Source organism: Puma concolor, chromosome A3 (genome assembly GCF_028749965.1).
Source record: "Puma concolor isolate L17-30 chromosome A3, mPumCon1.1.hap2, whole genome shotgun sequence".
Classification (NCBI taxonomy): domain Eukaryota; kingdom Metazoa; phylum Chordata; class Mammalia; order Carnivora; family Felidae; genus Puma; species Puma concolor.
In genome coordinates this window covers 24,842,659-24,861,217 of record NC_141669.1, presented here as the reverse complement: position 1 = coordinate 24,861,217, position 18,559 = coordinate 24,842,659, and the positions used below count along the sequence as shown (strand labels likewise).

The window sequence follows — 18,559 nt, the reverse complement described above, 5'->3', positions numbered from 1 at the left end:
ATGAACTTATGTTTCCTAAGAATTCTAATAACAAGTCCCAGAATTGTGTCATATGCACATTTCTGGAGCTCAGAGGTGGGCAGCTGACCATGTGAGGCAGAGAATGACAGAGGGGTGGTTTCCCAGAGGAAATGTGGGTGGATCTGGGGAAGCACAGATGTCCAACACTCTGCCCCACTCCAGATTTGCTCTGGGGATCTGGGGACACCAGGTTTGAGGTAGGGCAGTGATAAGAGCTGGCAGTGGTAGTGAGTTGACAGTGTCTGTCATTTGGAAGACCTCTTCTTTGTTAAAACTCAGCCCAGCACTTCAGATATAGTCCAACCAGTGAGAGGTACAAAGGGGCCATCTCCATATTCCAGGCCCTGTTCTTTAACAAAGCCCAGGCCCAGATTGCACTGAAGCCTCAACACTCCTACTGGATTCTCTGCACGTGAATTGTCATTAAGGCACTCCATGCCCATCCTTTCTCAGCTATGGTGGTGTATATTCAAGATTTTGCCTTTAGCGTTGTCCCTTTCCAAATCAGGGGACATTTTCCAGGGTGAAGAAAGAACATTTTAAGCAATCTTGCTTCTCTTCATCGTTCTCTTCCTCTGGAAATAATCACAACAAAACCTCATCATAATTTTAAAGTTCAAGGTTTTGCTGGGTTTGGTGAGCCAGGGTCTGACTTGGACATCAATGCCAGCACCAAACTCAGCTCATCCTGGATCTCGGCTGAGTTGTTTATCTTTCCCTGATCTTAATCTCAACACTCTTGTGAAGGCATTTTTGGGAGAGGGGCACTCCTTAGAGGGGGGGCTCCTTGGAGAGGCAGAGTGACTTCATCCCTCACCCCTTCCCTTTGTTCTTTTTTTGGACAACAAGAATCTTGTCCTTTCCTGTCCTCCCTTTCAATCCTTCCACTCTTTGAGCTGGAAACTTTCCTGACAAAGTAATGTTGGAGGTGACAAATCATATATGGGTCACATTCCCCTGTCTGCTCCTCCTCTTGGCTACCTCTAAGCTGGAAAGTCTGGAAAACGTCAAATGATTCAGAAAGTGAGCTGAATGGGTTCTTCATGCTTTTCATTTGGTTCCAGGGAGCAGAGCAGTGGCTGATGCAAGAACTGGACAGAGTAGAAGTTGAGCTTAAAAAATAAAGGATAAAAAGAACCCAACGATAGCTAAGGACTCCCACACAAAGTACTTAGGAAAAGCACTCAGTGGGGGACCATGTAAGGCTGTGGGACTTCTGTTGAGGCTGGAAGACAGGGCTCTCTCTGCCTGCAGGATGTCCTCACTCACTGCTTACAGAATCTGCACCTGGGGCCACTGAAAAGGAAGTGACGACCTCAGGCAACCAGAGCAATTGCGAAGGTTCTTAGCAAAATCTTAGTGTATGGACGAATGTAACACGTATCACATCCACAGGTGGTGAGCAGGCGGCAATGGAGAGAAGGCCCTCATGGGACAGTGACTTGTGCCCCTACCGTTCTTCACATTCAACAGGCTGGGCACACCCCACTGGTATGATCTTTAAGAGCAGGTAGCCCCCTGTCAATGGTGAAGACTCAGCCGGTTACTGCTGACTCCACTTTTCTCCATGAATCCCCCACAACCTCCTTGCCACCCTTACCTCATACCACCCCGGTCCACTGGTTTCCAGGATCCTGCTCCATCCTGCTCCCACCGGAGGGACCTTCTCTGGTTTCCTGGGGGGGTGGGGCAGGGGCTAAAGTGAAGCAGGTCTTCCTCCATGCTTTAACACTCAATGTTGAGCATAAACTATCTTGTTTCTGTCAGGGCCGCCTGCTTTGACGGCATGAGCTTTTTCTTTCAACAACATCCTCCTTGTATAAATCAAAAATCCCGTTTTCAAAATTTTTAAATTTGGAAGTGAAAAAAAATAAACACTGGCTTTTCCCCCTTTGCACTCCTGCTTGAGTAATCCTAATTTTCTCCAAAATGACATAGATGTCTTAAAGAGAATTAAGACTGAGAAAGCATAGAAAAGCACAAAGATTGACATCTCAATATGTAATTACATTTCATTCTCATTGGGTTCTGTGTAGCCACAAAATTAGGTAGCAGAAAACTGACCTCCAGAGATAATCCTTTTTTTTTTTTTTTCAAATAACAATTGTATTGAGAAGTCTTTCACATACCATACAATTCATTCACTTAAAGCATAGGATTCAGTGCTGCTGTTATTATTATTTTTTTTAATCATCTTCACTGAGTTGTCACAAATAATCTGTCAATAGAAGTAGTGCATTGAGAGAGTAGATACTGGGATGGTGGGTTTTTGGTTTTTTTAAAATTCTGCAGAAAGTCCAACTCAAGCATACTAATCTGCCTCATGTGCAGTGTGCCTGTGGGCACCAGACCCACACCTGCTCCACACTGGATTAGGGGAAAAGGGAGCTTACATTCGCTAAGGAGCCCAGCCCTTCACATAGATTTTATCATGTAACATTCACACAAAGATTCTCCCTCTTAGAGAGAATATTATCCCCATTTCTCAGATGAGGTAACTGAGATTCACATCACCACATTAGTGAGTGGCAGAGTTGTAGACTTTAATGAAAGCCTACATGAATCCAAAGCCATTCTCCTGCCTTAGATTGCCACTGAGGGTAAAAGATAGCATAAGAGCTGATCTTGAAAAGTACCTGAGCTTAGATTCTGAACTTCTCTACTGTTCGGGAAACTCTTCATAGAAAGCTATGCCACAGACTGGTGTTCTCAAAATGTGGTTTTGAAATCACTGGTTTGTCTGTGCTAGCCTTAGGTTGAAGCTCAAGAGGTTTGAGGGAGACTTCGCCACGGGCCTCCTTCAAAACGAATAGATGACATGGCCTAGTGCTGTGGGCTTGCGTCATGAGACCCTGAGCAATGAATGCTTCCAGAACTATCCTGGTTCTGCTCTTAATCCTGAAGACCAAGTACTCTTACGGTAGAGACAGGTCTGCCTGCACATGGGACATTAGCTCTCTGCTCTCAACCTCCCCCTCCTTCCTTGGACTTCTGAACCCTTGGGTGTATTTTCTTATGCTTCCCTGCCTCCCTCTTTGGACTTTCTCTTGTTCCCTTCTGTTCTAATAAAGCCTTCATGGGAAAGATCTAAATGGTTGGTAGTGCCTCGTGTTGGTAGATAGATGGGGAAAGTCTCATTTACCATTGCTGGAAATTTAAAGTGAGGTGCCCCATTTGATGGTGATTGACAGTATATGTGAAACACCCAAATAGGCAAATTCAGTGGCAGCACAGTTCATGAAACAAATGCTACAGAAATATTTGCACAATTGTGCAAAGATACATGTGCAAAGTTATTTGTTAGAGTTTTGTTTGTAGTTGAGAATACTTAGAAATAACCCAAACAGGCATTGATAGGGGACCGCTTATGTAAACTGCCATAGCCATGTCAAAATAGTATGCAGCCATGAAAAAGGTAGTGCTCTACATATTTTCATGGAGATATGCAAAGTGATGTATATTTAAGTCATGGAGAGCAACATGCATGTTATAATGGTTAATATATATTAGCAACTTACTATGTGTTGGACACCTGTGCCTTCGTTTGTTGACTTACTTAATTCTCCAAACAACCATAAGAATATTATTTTTTTCCTATTTTCAGATAAGGATTTACAAAAAAAAAAATTTAAATCATCCCCCAATGCCACACAGCTAGTAAGTAGCCAACCAGAGATGGAAACCCAGATCACTCTGTCTCCTGAGTTTCCCGGTGCAATCACATTTTTGTAGAAAATATGAGGAAAGCCTATGCATGCATAGATGTTAGCTTGAGTGTTGAGTAGAGAAAAGTTTGCTTGGTGGACTTTATCTTTCTGGACTCCCCACGTGTTCTCTCCTTCCATCCCCGACAGAGTTGATTACCCCTTCTGGGGCGTTTCCAGAGCTGCTTATGCATACCTTGAATCTCCTTTGCCAACTTCCACTTTAAACATTGGTTTCTATGTTTGTCATGACTATTATTATGTTCTCTCCTTGGAGGATGAATCTGGCTTATTCACTTTGTTTTGTTTTGTCTTGAGAGAGAGAGAGAGAGAGAGAAAGAGAGAGAGAGGGAGAACAAACGTGAACAGGGGGTGGAGGGCCAGACAGAATCCTAAGCAGGCTCCACACTTAGCATGGAGCCTGACACGATGCTTGATCCCATGACTCCAGGATCTGAGCTGAATTCAAGAGTCTGACACTTAACCCACTCAGCCACCCAGGCTCCTCCTAGTTTATTCAGTTCTTTATCCCCAATTCCTGGCATAAAGTAGATAGATGGCCCCAGAACAAAGGTTGAAACCATACAGAGGTTTCATACACACTGAACTAAGGTCAGGGGATCAGGTTTGGGTCAAGGTGTCAAGACAGATGATCACTGCTACTATTTTGGGGAAAGAGCCTGCTGAGCAGACCAGGAGCTACATCTCAGTTGTGCTAGGGTCACCTGTGCAGAATGATGAGCCCCACAAGAAAGCCTTTCACAGGCCAAGCAGACTTGTTGGGAAGCTAGTGAACCCTAAAGCTGCAGGACTCTTCGAGATCTAATACCTAATTTTATAATTTTTACCTTAGAGAGGGCCAGCCCTTCAAAGGGCGTAAAGTTCAAACTCCATCAAATCTAGATCCACGTCTTCCAGAATTTCTCCTTCCTTCTTTCTCTCAAGTATACATTTCCCTCCCATTTTCTTGAGGTGATCCATTCTTTCCTAAGTATACCTTTTAAAGCCAGATTTCTTGGTTCTGAGTGTCCCCCTCATCAGTCACCTTAATTGTCATCTTCTACACCTCAAAGCAATGTTCCCCAGGAAGGCAGATTGTATGTCCTGGGTCTCCAATGGTGTTCAAACATTTTGAGAAGCCCAGGGGAAGAAGCATATTTATCTGTCATCAAAGCTCAAAGGTCAACTGAAATGTCAAATGGCGTTGCACCAAGTTGCAATCGTACTCCCTCATGTGGGGACACCAAGTGCTCATGCTTATTGGAAACTTGACTGGCAAACACATTCATCTATGATTAATTAGAACATGGAGAAACAGTCATCTTAATGGGTCATTTTAAAAAAAGTCATTTAATTGGTTGGAGACCAAATCTTTCCAAAGCAAATGTTTAGGGAGAGGCACTTGGAAGCAAAAATACTGGGAATCACTCCTGTAAACCTTTGTCTCCAGCATGATTAGACTTCTCAAAAACAAAGCAGATCCCAGAGCTGGGAGCAGGCAATGCTGAGTGTACCAGGTTAGAATAAGCAGAAAGCATGTGTCCTCACCATCACAGGTCTGTCACTGCCAGCGTGGGCCTGCCAGAAAGCTCTTTCAGGGGGAGACTTTTTATTTTAAGGAAATGATCATTGAATGATTCCTGCAAAAGTCCCTTCACAGCCCTGGACTCTGTTCACACGGCCTGCCCCTCAGGGTTGGGGGTAGAAGAAGCTGCTTTGCATGGCATCTGGTTTAAGAGTGGTTCATCTTTTGAAAAATCTCCCCTTAGCCCATCTCAGCCCAAGTGTCACCGGAAAAATAACAAAAGTGTCACCTCTCTGTGCCAGAGAGGTGGCTACCCAAGCAAATCACATATTTTAGAAACTGTCAGGAAAGGAAACAGCTGCCTTCCCTACAAATGGGAGATTCTCCCTCCTCTCGGGTATCTTTGCCCATCCTGCAGCCCCAGTGCAACATTCCCTCATTTCCAGAACCGACTGCTCCAACTTAGGACTGGGACTCCATCTACCCAATTCAGGGGCTCCTATGAGGTGACTCTGCTCTTTCAGGATCCTGATGGGATTTTGCAAACCCCAAGCAACACAAAGTGGAGCCATTGCTCAACGGATTCCTTAAATACCACCACCTGGGGTGAACGTGGCCAGCTGTTCAACAGCTGTACCACTTTGGCACTCAGCTCCAGAGGTATAGTAGAGCTGTAATAAAACAAGATGAAGAGGGAACTCTCGGGTAAGAAACGCACAAGGAGAGCTGCAGCAGAGCCCAGCTGAGTGTCAGCTCAGCCCCTTGGCCTGGCTTCTCCTTGTCTTTCCAGTTTTATTATAAATACACTCATATAAAACTAAGTACCACTCTACTTTTGTACAACACTGTATAATTTAAGCATTTCCCATGCATTGTCTCCCTGGATCTCTTAGCACTTAAAACTGTTTAAAAATTAGCTAAATTTTAAATGCATTTATAATTTCCACCACCCAAACCATATATATATTTTTGCAAACATTGTCTCTCACTTTCCAATGAATGCAGCACGCGCGTGCGCGCTCACACACACACACACACACACACACACATCCCTTTCACCTTTTTTCTCTGTCTTTTCTAAAGCAGTCATTCCTCCTCTGGCCAGTTCTCCTGACACCATAATTACAGGTTTTTGCAATTTTGCTTTCTCGTCTAAATCTCTAAGATTGTAATCCTTTGTTCCTTTTTTTCCTGCTCACCTTCAGAAAAAGGTTCATTCTTTGTACCTGTGGCTTGCTTCTCTACCTCCAGCTCTCACATTAGCTTAGCCACCTGTCTGCAAATTTTTTCATGACCAGAGGACAATTAGAGGAACAAAGATTGGTGCTGCTGAATCAACTCCTCCCTAAATCACTTTTTGATGGCTGACCTTCTGCCCCTAAATCCTATATTGTCTTGAATCCAGCTCTTTCATGACTAGTCAGGCAAATTTGGAAAAGTTACTTAGGCTCTCTGAGCCTCAGTTCCCTCAGTGTAAAATCAAGATACTGGTAGAACTGACCTCGTAGGCTTGCAGTTAAGACCTAATGAGCCAATGATGCCTGTATACCACAGAGCCCCATGTCTGGCATGGTGTGGATACCCACACCTTGCCAACTAAGCTCTCCATCTGTTCTATCGTGAACTGGGAGTGCAGTATTGGGAGCAGAACACCTGGCTAGGGAATCACAAGACCTATATTCAGTTCCAGCCTTTGCCTCCTTGGACAGTCATTCTAGTCCCATTTTGCACGTGATAAAATGGGGATAATAACAATCTCTGGGCTCATCAATCAGGACGTTTGTAAGGATCAAATGGAAGGTGTATAAAAGTGCCTTTAAGCTAAAGGTGACATACCAACACAATTATTAAGAAGACATGCCGAGATCTCCTCCTTCTGGGAATCATTGCTCCATTAATGGGACCCTGATGATCTCCTATAAGAGGCAATCTTGGCCAGAAAATGTTGGTTCAGACACCTTATTTTCTAAGATCAATTCTAGGTGGTCCTTTCCATTATTTTTAGTTTTTTACTTCTTTTGGCCTTTTCTTCAATGTGAACGCCAAGAATTCTCCCTGGGCCCTTAGAGCAGAACTCCCGTTCTGTTAGAGGAAATTTGATGGTAAAGAGCAGGGACTCTGCAGTCTAATGATCTGATTTTGGATCCTGGATCTGTATGACCATGGCCAAAGTTACTTTCTGTGACTCAATTTTTTTATCTTTATAATGGGTATAATAATACCAGCAGCCATTAGTATGGGAGAGATTTTATCAGGATATAGCAACTGAGAGTAATGGGCAAAGGATTTCCTCCCAGAAAGCAGATCCAGGGTCTGCTAGATGGGTCAACTAGGAATTTACTTTCCTGCCAGGGCTAGCAGGATTCGATATAGTCTATGGTCCAATGTGTATTTCCTACTTTTCCTTTCTTTGAGTTGAGCTGGAGTTTTTGTGTTGTGTTTATTATCCTTTTTCTTTCTTACCTTTCTATAACAGGTGTATTGGGGCAGATAAGCTGTCATTTCAACTTACAGGCTGTGATCATCAAAAGCACACATGGACCTGACAGGGAACTGTGTGCAGTAACCAGAGATCCTGAATTTGAACTTGATGAGACTTTGTGTTTTCATCCTTGGTGATGGGGCGCAGGGGAGAGAATATGTAAAGGAATAAGGTGTCCATGGTGCTGAGGAGCCAAAGGAGTAAATGTGGCATTTATCATCCAATAGCTTATCAGTATTCACTAAAAATTTCTCTTGTGCCTTTCCCAGTGTAGCAGTAAAAATACAGTTCTCCATTTCCAAGCTTCCTTGCTGCTAGGCATGACCATGTAATGCGGTCTGGTGAATGAAATGTTGGTAAAAGTCCACTGGGGAGGTCTTAGCTTCTGGAGTAAAAATACAAAGCCTTGTAAGGAGAAAGCCCTTCACCCTTTCTCCATCCTCCTGCTTTGAAATGTGGATGCAAGGCTACAAGGAAAGTAGCTACCTTGCAACTGTAAGGCAACAAGCAAGGAGGTGAAATCCAGGAGGTCAACCACAGAGAAAAAGTCCTCAGTGGAATGACTGAGCAACTGGTCTCCTCAACCTGCCTCTGACCCCATGCTTAAACTGTGACTCTCCTATTTGTTTAAACTACAGTTTCTTTTGCAGTTGATTGTAATCCTAGCTGGTATAAGAGCAGGGATGTTGCAATTAAAAACAACAAACAAACAAAAAAACTATCCCCTGAGAATGGGTCCTGTGAAGCACTAGGAGATATGGGGGCAGTTGGCTGGGTGAGCAGTGAAAAAGCTAGGTGATTCTGGAACGGACACAGTGAACACTGTTCACTCAGGGGCTCTGAGCTGGAGAAGAGGATGAGAAGTCTATTTCTCGTGCAAGAGTTAATTTGAGGATATCATGCTTCTGGGAAGATGCCCAGTGTGACCCTTTGTGAAGCTATGCCCAAGACAAGTGTAGAACGGAAGACCAGCCAGCCCATGCTGGGACTGACCGACTCTTGAACGTACCTGAGAACAACCGGACAAGATGGAGTTGCGTTGAGCTGTGGACTGTTCTAGGATATGGCATGTTCATTAAACTAAGCTTTAGTTATCTATTTTCATAATTACTGCATTTTGAGTATTTGGGGGGAATGGGGTCTGGGTTTATTTTTCTCAAATATTCTTGGTCTTCTTTATAGGTTTCATCTAAAAAGTGTCAATTGTTTCTTTCTGCTCTGAAGATGGGCACAGTGCTGCTAGTGACTCTCCCTTGTAAAGGCGTAGAGAGAAGCCAGCCAAGCTGGAGCAGAGGTGTGGAAACTCCAAGAATAGGAAGGTTGCAGAGACTCTGTACTGTATCAAGTTTTGACAAGCTTTCTCTCCTTCAACTATCAATTTCCTTCCCAACACCCCTACATTGTTTTAAATTGACACCATTCTGAGGCATTGTTGGTCACTTTACCATTTTCCCCTACTTTGCTAGATTTGTAGGAAATTGTGTGGTCCCTAGCAATGAAGTTATTAGCCTCAGGAGCAGGCCCCTGTCATCAGCCTGATGGGTGCTGCTTTTTTGATCTGTCGTGATCATTTGCAGGGCTGTCCTGTGAATGGCTCTCAGGAGGTAAACCTCATTCTGGCCCTCTCCCCACCATGTGCCAATTCATCTATCTTTTTTCTGAGATATCTAGAGATCCTTCCTTTTTCTTCATTAATCTTCTCTATCTTCACTCATCTCCATGACCCTGCCGATGGAGACTTCCCTCATCTATTCTTTGATTTTTGCTATTTCCACTTCATTTCCTTCGCCTTTACAGGAGAAAAAATGCTCTGCATTGATCACTCCTGAGTGAGGGGAAAGCTATTCTGTTAAAGTCTTTGGGTTGGTGCCTTCCTTTGAGCATTTTTAATGTATTTTTAGCATGTCCTACTTCTTCATGGTCTCTTGAAAAGGGAGTTAAGTCTCCTCTCCCCTTAATAATCTTTTTTATAGTTTCAATTTCTTCCTGTTCCAATGGGAATTTGCATACTCTCTATTTTATCTTGCCAAGTTTCCAAGACTTTGAGAATTCCATTTTGATCAGGAGACAGGATCTTGGTCATCACCCCACTTTTATGAGCCTTGTGACTTTGGGTCAGTCACTTAACTGTGCACTTCTGGTTTTCCATTTACATACAAGGATAAATAGACTTTACTGAAAGGCAAGTGATAGATAAGATAATTACTCGAGTTTCCTTACTGCTTTAACACCTGGACTTCTGTGATCAGAAAAGAGTTGGTTTTCATTTTGTAATAACCTTTTTCATATATATCCTGTCCTTTTCATTAGTAAGTCCTTTTCTTTTAGTAAGTTTATAATATCCATAGCCCTTACAGTGTTCAGAAACCTTTCTTTTTTTAAATGTTTATTTATTTATTTTGAGAGAGAGACAGAGAGAGCAGGGGAGGGGCAGAGAGAGAGAGAGAGAGAAAGAGAATCCCAAGCAGGCTGCACAGTCAGCCCTGCCTGACACAGGGCTTGATCTCATGAACTGTGAGATCATGACCTGATCTGAAACCACAAGTTGGATGCTTAACTGACTGAGCCACCCTGGCACCACTCAGATACCTTTTATATGCATTATCTAGCTTTGTCCTAGGGCTAGCAAATGTAACTAATGACACTTGAATTCTGTATCCTTAAACATTGTCACACAGAGTGTGATCATGCTTCCTTGCTGTCATTCCACTTTCCCCAAAAACATTATATCAGGAACTCAATGCAAAGTTAACATATGTAGCTTTACCTTATTTTTTAATTGGTTGTCTAATATTCAACTGTATGGGTTACTATAATATGTCTAATCATTCTCTTATAGAGATAATTAGATTGTTTTCAATTTTGCTATCATGAATACTACTGCCATGAATGTGCTTATACATATATATTCATGCAATTATTTCTGTAAGATATTTCCCTAGAAGTGATACTGCTGCTTTTAGGATATGCTCATTCTTAGTTTAATAGCAATGAGTCCTAAATAATTGTATCCATACACAACTTTTTAACACCTGGCTTGGCTTTGTCCCTTTTCCTCATGACAATTCTTTTGTCTACACTTAAAATATGGCATTGTCCTAAAAAATATGGATGTCCTTCCTTTGGTGCAAAAAATACGGGAAATTTATCTTATAGAAATAATTAAGGATGAGTACAGAGATTAGCTATGAAGATTTCTAAAAATTATTATCATTATTACTAAGTACCTATTATGCACAAAGCATTGTATAAGGTATTTTAAATATATCATTTCACTTATAACAATACTTTTTGGTAGGTACTATTTTTAAACTCATTAAGCAAATGAAGAAACTAAGCCTTAATGAGACTAAGTAATTTCCCAAAGATATGCAGTTGATATGCAGGGAATCTGGGAGCTGACTTCAGAAAAGTTTGTCACCGGAACCCACAGGATTAATCCACTGCACAAACTCCTTATAGCACAGTATGCAATAAAGAAATGTTGGAAATAACCAAACTAACCAACAATAAGGAAATGGTTACATAAGTAAAATATATTTATATAGCATATATTATATGTAGCCATTAAAATAATGTTGCCCACATATTTATTATTATTGATATGACAAGATGTGACTTTCGGTTTTTTAAAAAGAGATATTGCAGGGTGACTTGGTGGTTCAGTTGGTAAAGCATCTGACTTTGGCTCAGGTAATGATCTCATCGTTTGTGGGTTCGAGCCCCACATCAGGCTGTGCTGACAGCTCAGAGCCTGGAGCTTGCTTCAGATTCTGTCTCCCTCTCTCTCCGCCCTTACCATACTCGTGCCTGTCTCTCTCTCGCGCGAAAATAAATGAACATTAAAAAATTCTAACAAAACAAAAAGAGATATTGCAAAGTGGTATGATGATGGTCCCATATTTTTTTTTTTTAAATGTGAGTGACCTAGATCCTTCTATATGCAAGGAAGAGCTAGAAAATCGTCTTTGGGGTCATAGGATTGAGAGTGTTTTTTAATATTATCTTTTGTCTTTTATTTCTTCTGACTTTTTCTATAATAATTATATATTACTTCTGTAATAAGATTAGATTAAAACTAAGCCTTAAAAGTAACAAAAAAGGGAATCCAGTTTTGTCAAAGAGGTTTTTTGTTTTTGTTTTACGTATTACAGAAAGAAGTTTGATATTATTGAAGTGGCTTTGAACTTCCAAGAAATTTACTTAACCTATTTGACATTCTAGTTTGTTTCAGATATCATCCATAAATTTACATAAAATAATCAACCTTTCCCTTTTGGCTTTTTTTTGGGGGGGGAAGTCATATATATTTTCAAGCCTGTTTTTTTACTCTACATTTTATTCTTTTACTTTCTCTTTCACATTTGTTCATCTTTCCAACCTGCTCCCATAGCTTCTGAAAACCCACCTTCCTTTCAGAGCCTTCCTTCTGCTTTTGGAGATATTGGGCTCTGACACAGCTTTGTCCTGCCACCTCTGTCTCCTTACTCTGCAGAGTATCTGTGGAACCTTTTAATATATTTTGTAAGAAGTTAACTCCAACAACTGCACATATTTTACTAGGGTGTTACAGTTTATTTATTTTTTAAATGTTTATTTGAGAGAGAGACAGAGACAGAGACACAGAGAGAGAGAATCCCAAGCAGGCTCCACACCCAGTGCGGAGGCTGATATGGGGCACAATCTCATGACTGCAAGATCGTGACTTGAGGTAGTATCTAGAGTCAGACATTCAACTGACTGAGCTACTCAGGTGCCCCAAGTTTTATAGTTTAAAGTGCTTTTGCATGAATACTTTTATTTGATTTTTCCCAGTAGGTCTTTATAGGAAACAGGGAAAGTCTCATAAATCCCATTTTACAGAAGAGAAAACTGAGCTTCAGCAAGTTTGACCTCACTAAACCTCCACATCTAGCAAATCACAATGCAGGGAGCCAAGCCTAACCTCCTGATTCTAAGCCCAGTGCTTTTTCTTTCTACCACCCCATACCACTGCTGAAGAGAGTTATCAAAGACCACCAGATGGATAACTATTCCCCAGATCTAAAGACTTATACCTTGATTGGGCAAACAGATCCTTTAATATCCAAAATGGGACCCAGACAGTGCTTCCAGTCAAGGTAACTTTGGGCTAAAGGCCACCATTGTCCCAGACACAGCAGACACAGAGCTATCCATGGTCCTGAGATCACTTGCCTTGAGCCCTCACTGACCCTCCCCGCTCTTGCCCATCTGACTTGTTCACTATTTGGTCATTACACACCACTTATTCTTTCGAATTTCACTGACTATTCTGTCTCATGTGGCCTCTATTTCTCTTCTTGGTTATTCATATCAGCAGGTCTCAGAATCAGTAGTGCCTACTAGTCCAGAGTTCCATATATGCTCCATAAAAACTTTTCCCTATATGGTTGTTATCCTTCAACCAGGATAAAACCAGCTTTTTGATAAATAGTGAATCCAGGAGTAAACCTAGATCTTTGATACATAGAGAATTTCTCTACTCATCTTTAGCCTTGAAAAATTAATATCAATCTACATCCAATTTTTCTTTTTAGCCTTCTGCATATTTATGACATTTGTTTCATGTGTATCTGCCTCCAGTCTTCCTTTACCTGTACTTGTGTTAACATGTTAACGTATTTTCTTATATTTGTTTTTCTCTTAAATTTGCCTTTTTTGTCTCTTCCTTGCTTCCCAGGCTTTATGCAATGATTTGTTTCTATTGCCACTTTCCTGCTTCTGGGTTTTTGGTCCAGCAATAGTTAACCAATATGCTTCTTAGTTTTAATTTGTCTTATCTCACTTAGTGTCTCTCAAAGAATGGTCCAGAGTCTATGTGAGTCAAAATACTCTGTGGCTATCACTGACATTTAGATTTCTGGGCTCCATCTCTGACTGATTCTTCCACTTTGGTCTGGGGCCCTTCTCCTTCTGGTTTTCCTTATTATGAACTGGGATATCCTTGTTCCCAGCAAAGCCCTGGCCAGCACATGTGTAAGTCAATCTGAGCTCTGCCTTTTCAAGACCCCATGCTGTCATTCCTTCCAGTGGATATTTCTGCTCTGCTGCCCTTTGTCCCCACTGGACTGTGTATAGTTTGTGACTACACTGTGCTCTCATATCTATTCTCTACAGCTCCTCCTCCCTCCTTCTCATCCTCTATCTTAACCCTACTTTAATTTGTTGTCCTTCATGGGTAGCCTGCTAGAATTTCTCTGGACCTCCTGGAGCTCTAGTATTTCTATAGTACTTCCTCACTCTGCTCTGTTTTATCATTTCTGAGGGGTGTGTGTTTTCATCTCAGAAGCTGTCACCTATAAAGTCAAATTTGTTTGATTCTAATGATAAAGTTGTAAGTGAAGTTGAAATATGTATTATTCCTCCTTTCCAGATGAGGAAAAGGAGATCTAGAAAACTTTAGGTTCAAGGTGAGTGACAAGAGGTGAAACTAGAAATGTTGTCTGAAGAATTTTATATAGCAATTCAATTCCACAAATTATTCCTGAGTTTCTACTATGGTCAAAGCCCAGAATCAGGCATTATATATACATGAATGGAGAAAAACTTCCCTCTCTGGTTTCAGGAAGCTGCCAGTGGCCATGAAGAAGTTAAGAAATGCCCAAATAACATAGCACCAGCAGCTGTGTGCAGTGCTCCAATCTTCAATACATTTAATCATGAAATAGGACCTAGAGAAATAAGGGAATGCTTGAATACTTTTAACTAGGAGGTAAGGAGTGATGGCACAGGAATTCTTGGGTGTGTGGAGTTTGATATGGGCATTGAAAACCATGTAAAATTTCTAGTGGAGTATATTACATGTTTGGAGAGAATGCCCGGGGGACTTCAGGTTTGGGGTTTGAGAAGTTTGAGAAGTAGGTAACTTTAGGATGGTAACTCGAGGCCACATCAATGTCCTTGATTTCAATGTCAAAGTAAATTGGAGGTGGGGGAAGTCTATAACTTCATTAAACCAGGCTTCCTTCACACATGAATAGGAAAAACACAGAATCCTAAATATTATTTAACAAATGATAGCACAGATTTGGGCACATAAAATGGAGAACTCAGCAAAAACAGAAGATGAGACAAGCACAGAGACCCTGAGCAAGACAGTGACAGCATTTCTGAACATCAAATTGGGGATCAAACTCAATGAGTTTCCCTGGAGAGGGCAGCCCTCCATCTCAAAGAGGGAGCTGGCACATGCCGCCCAGAGCTTGTGTTGACTTCCTAATGAGTGTTCCGAGTCTGAAATACAGCCTGATCATTGGGGTCTTTGTAGTGTCTTCCACATTGTAGTCATGGTAAATAAAACTCCTATAAATGTGTCAAGCCACTTGAGCAGAGAAATGGGGAGTGTGGGAAAAGGTGATGTTTAAGTACAAGGCAAAAAGCTGACTTTTCTAAAGTATGTATTAGCAGCATGTAGCTAAAAATAGACACCTGTTCCAGGTTGGATTGCAGATTGGAAAAGCTCTTCACATACCATATTCAAAAAGCATCTGTCACCCAGTAGCCATGGCAACAGGCATCCCTGAATAGATGTAGAGAGATGTTTTTGGAATGGAGCTGGAAAAGGAAGTGGACATAACAGCCTCTGGGTAAGGGGTGATATTTTCTGGTCCTCCCTTGAGTTGAAGCCTCAATCTTTCTTTCCTACTTCCTAGCCCTTCTTATTTTGCACAGCCATTGGTTCTTGTTTTTTGTTTGTTTGTTTGTTTTTGTTTTTTTTAAAGCAGCATCTAGAGTTAGTGCCCTTCCAATTGACTAGACAGGAGAGAAGATGGGGAGAAGGGTGGGACATGTAATGACAATGAAGAGGTGGGATGGGAGGCCAAACTGCTTGGGTGAGCTTTGGGAACTCCTAGAGAAGGGAGTAGCCCAGAATCTAATGTGCATTATGTTCTTTTGCTATTCACATATTTCCTTTGTCAATGGTTGTCTTAAATGTATTTATCCCTTTATATTGACAATATTAAATGCCATGGATCTTTTTCTTTTTATTGCTCTTTATGCTTTGTAAATGCCTTGAGGGTAGGGAGTCCTCTTTTTAGCTCCCCACCTAGCACTAGAACACTCCTTTGAACTGTCAGTGTTGCTTGCATGATACAGCAGCATGACGTTCTCTTAGGGCTCAGAATGCCTACACAAAAGTTGTGTTTTGCCCTCCACCTGTCAACTCCCAGAAACCCCAGTTATGACAAATGTTTGAATGTGTTGAGCAGGACTCTGCTGTACAGATCCTCCTTGAAGATAGTCATAAATTATGAATGAGACCACTCCAAATAATTGTGCACAATAAACACTCTTAAGTACATGAATAAACATAAGTGACTAAAGATGCTTAGGGTGACTTTGGTGATAAGGGCAGAAATGTAAGGGTGGAAAAAAGCCAGAATCTCTTGAGTGTGTTCTCTAGGTGACTGACAGCCTGAATAAGGCAGACATTTGACCTGTGGAGAGACAGGATCAAAATCAGATTACTAGACAGGTGAAGAGTCAGCATATATTTTCTGAAGACACAGTTAAGAGTCCTTGTGGCTTTCATGAGATTTGCACTGGACAAGATCTGAAAACTATATTCCTCTAGGAAGAGCTCTTTGCAAGCACATAGTTCTAAATCCTGGCTAAAAAGGTTGCTGAGAGACACTTTTCTCTGGTATTCTCAATGCCCTTTTGCTTACCTAATGAGGAAAATAATATATTTATCGAGCACCTATGCCTATGTGTTCTTCACTCAGCAGGCATAGGACCATTCATTCATTAATTCATTCAACAAATCCTTCCTGAGTGCTATTGTGTGTGGCGTGCTGCATCATCCCTGTCCTCGCAAACCTTATATTTGGACAAGAATGGGATATTGTTGCTGTTGTTATGATGGTCCCTGATGGTGACAGTAATCCTCTCAGCTATGATAGTCATCCCACTGCACAAAGCAGCCCAGTTTACCACACATGCATTAGCTACAGTTGACCTTTGAACAACACAAATTTGAACTGCATGGGTCCACTTATACATGGATTTTTTTTTTCAATGAATTCAGTATAGTACTGTAAATGTATCTTCCCTTCTTTATGATTTTCTTAACATTTTCTCTTCTCCAGCTTACTTTATTGTAAGAGTACAGTATAACATATAAAATATGTGTTAATTCACTGTTTATGTTCTTGCTAAGGCTTTGGGTTAACAGTAGGCTATTAGTAGTTAAGTTTTTGGAGAGTCAAAGTTGTATGTGGATTTTGACTCCAAGGTGGATTGGTACCCCTACCAAAGTACCCTATCTTGTTCAAGGATCAACTCTGTATTTTGTTTTCTCTATTCTTGGTGCTCCAGCAGAGGGGGTCTTCCTAATCCTGGAGAGACTACCTCTTCCAGGGCTAGCTAATTCTTAGAGATAGCACATGACTCCCCTGTGAATCTGTGTTTCATATACAAACCAACAAACCCAGAGCCTATACTTGCCAACTACCTCCTTTATGGAGCTCTCACAGGTTGAACCACTATCCATTAGCCACAATCACCCCAGGGACAGGTACCAGGTAACTAGGGGAAGTCCCTATATCCCAGGGACCCTGCTGAAATTATTCAAGCTAGCCAATCCTAAACCTGTATTACCTGCTTACCCTGACTCACCCATTCTGTCCTAGGAAAACCACTGTAAAGACTTTTGCCCATGTTTTCCCTTCACTTCTCTGCCTCCTTACCAACCCTGGTCCTTCCCTGTGTGGCCCTGTGTGTGGAGTGCCCCCTTCTCTTGAGAACTGTAACAAAGTATATTTTCAACGGCCATCATCTCCTGATCTGTTGGCCTCATTCTACCTGAATAATAATAAAACCTACATTTTAAAAAAGTTTTATTTATTTAAATAATCTCTATACCCCACATGGGGCTCAAACTTGGAATCTTGAGATCAAGAATCGTATGCTTCTCTGAGCCAGCCAGGTGCTCCAATAAAACCTACATTTTACAACAGTAAGAGCTTAAGCATTGGTGTCAGATCGCCTGGATTCAAACTCATCTCCACCATTTACTGGCTGTGAGACATAGCCTCCATTTCTTATATCTAAAATAGAAACAACATCTAACGCTTTTGGCACTTAGAAGAATTAAATGAGATAATCCTTATGAAGCACTTAACCCATAGTAACTGCCATATGTGAAAGCTAAATAAACATGAGAACTAGATATATGTTTGAGAGGAAATAGAATGCCAGGCTCATGCCTTTTTAAAGTCTATAATCAAGTGGAACTTTCTAGAATTTCCAAAGAGTCTTCCTATTCATGATCTTATTTCATCCTGACAGCTCTGTGAAGGCAGATGGGTAGATGGAGCACCCAGGTTTTACAGACAAGGAAACTGAGACTAAAAGAGAACTAGTTAGTTAATGGAAAAGATTGGAATAGGATCCAGCTGTCCTGACAACTAGTTCCTTCCACCAAGCCTTTCTACTGAGAGGACAGATGTGGTGTGGATGAGGACTTGGCAGTCAGACCGACCAGGCTTAAAAGCCCAGCGTCACCACTTCTTAACTTGCACATGCTGAGCAAGGTTAGAAGCTTCTGATCTACCATTTTCTCAGCTGTTGAAAAGGAGAAAATAAATTTTTCAATCATTACTTATTGGAGACTTTTAAAAAGGAATGTAATCAAAGCTAGCTGGGGTATGGAATAATAAGTACTCTCATATGTAAAGCACTCCTATTTTCTTATAAAGAAAATCTCAAATATAGAAAAAGCTAGCTGCACAGCATTGCTCACCACAATACTATCTAAATACAATTTGGAAGCAAGCGGCCTATTTAATAACAAGGAGATAGAGT

General features: G+C 41.3%; 1 long non-coding RNA gene across 1 annotated transcript in view; it reads right to left on the bottom strand.

Moving 5' to 3' along the window:
- LOC147582325 (uncharacterized) overlaps positions 1–18,559 on the bottom strand; it is a 59,978-nt gene that overhangs the window by 22,373 nt on the left and 19,046 nt on the right. The gene's annotated exons all lie outside the window — the stretch shown is intronic.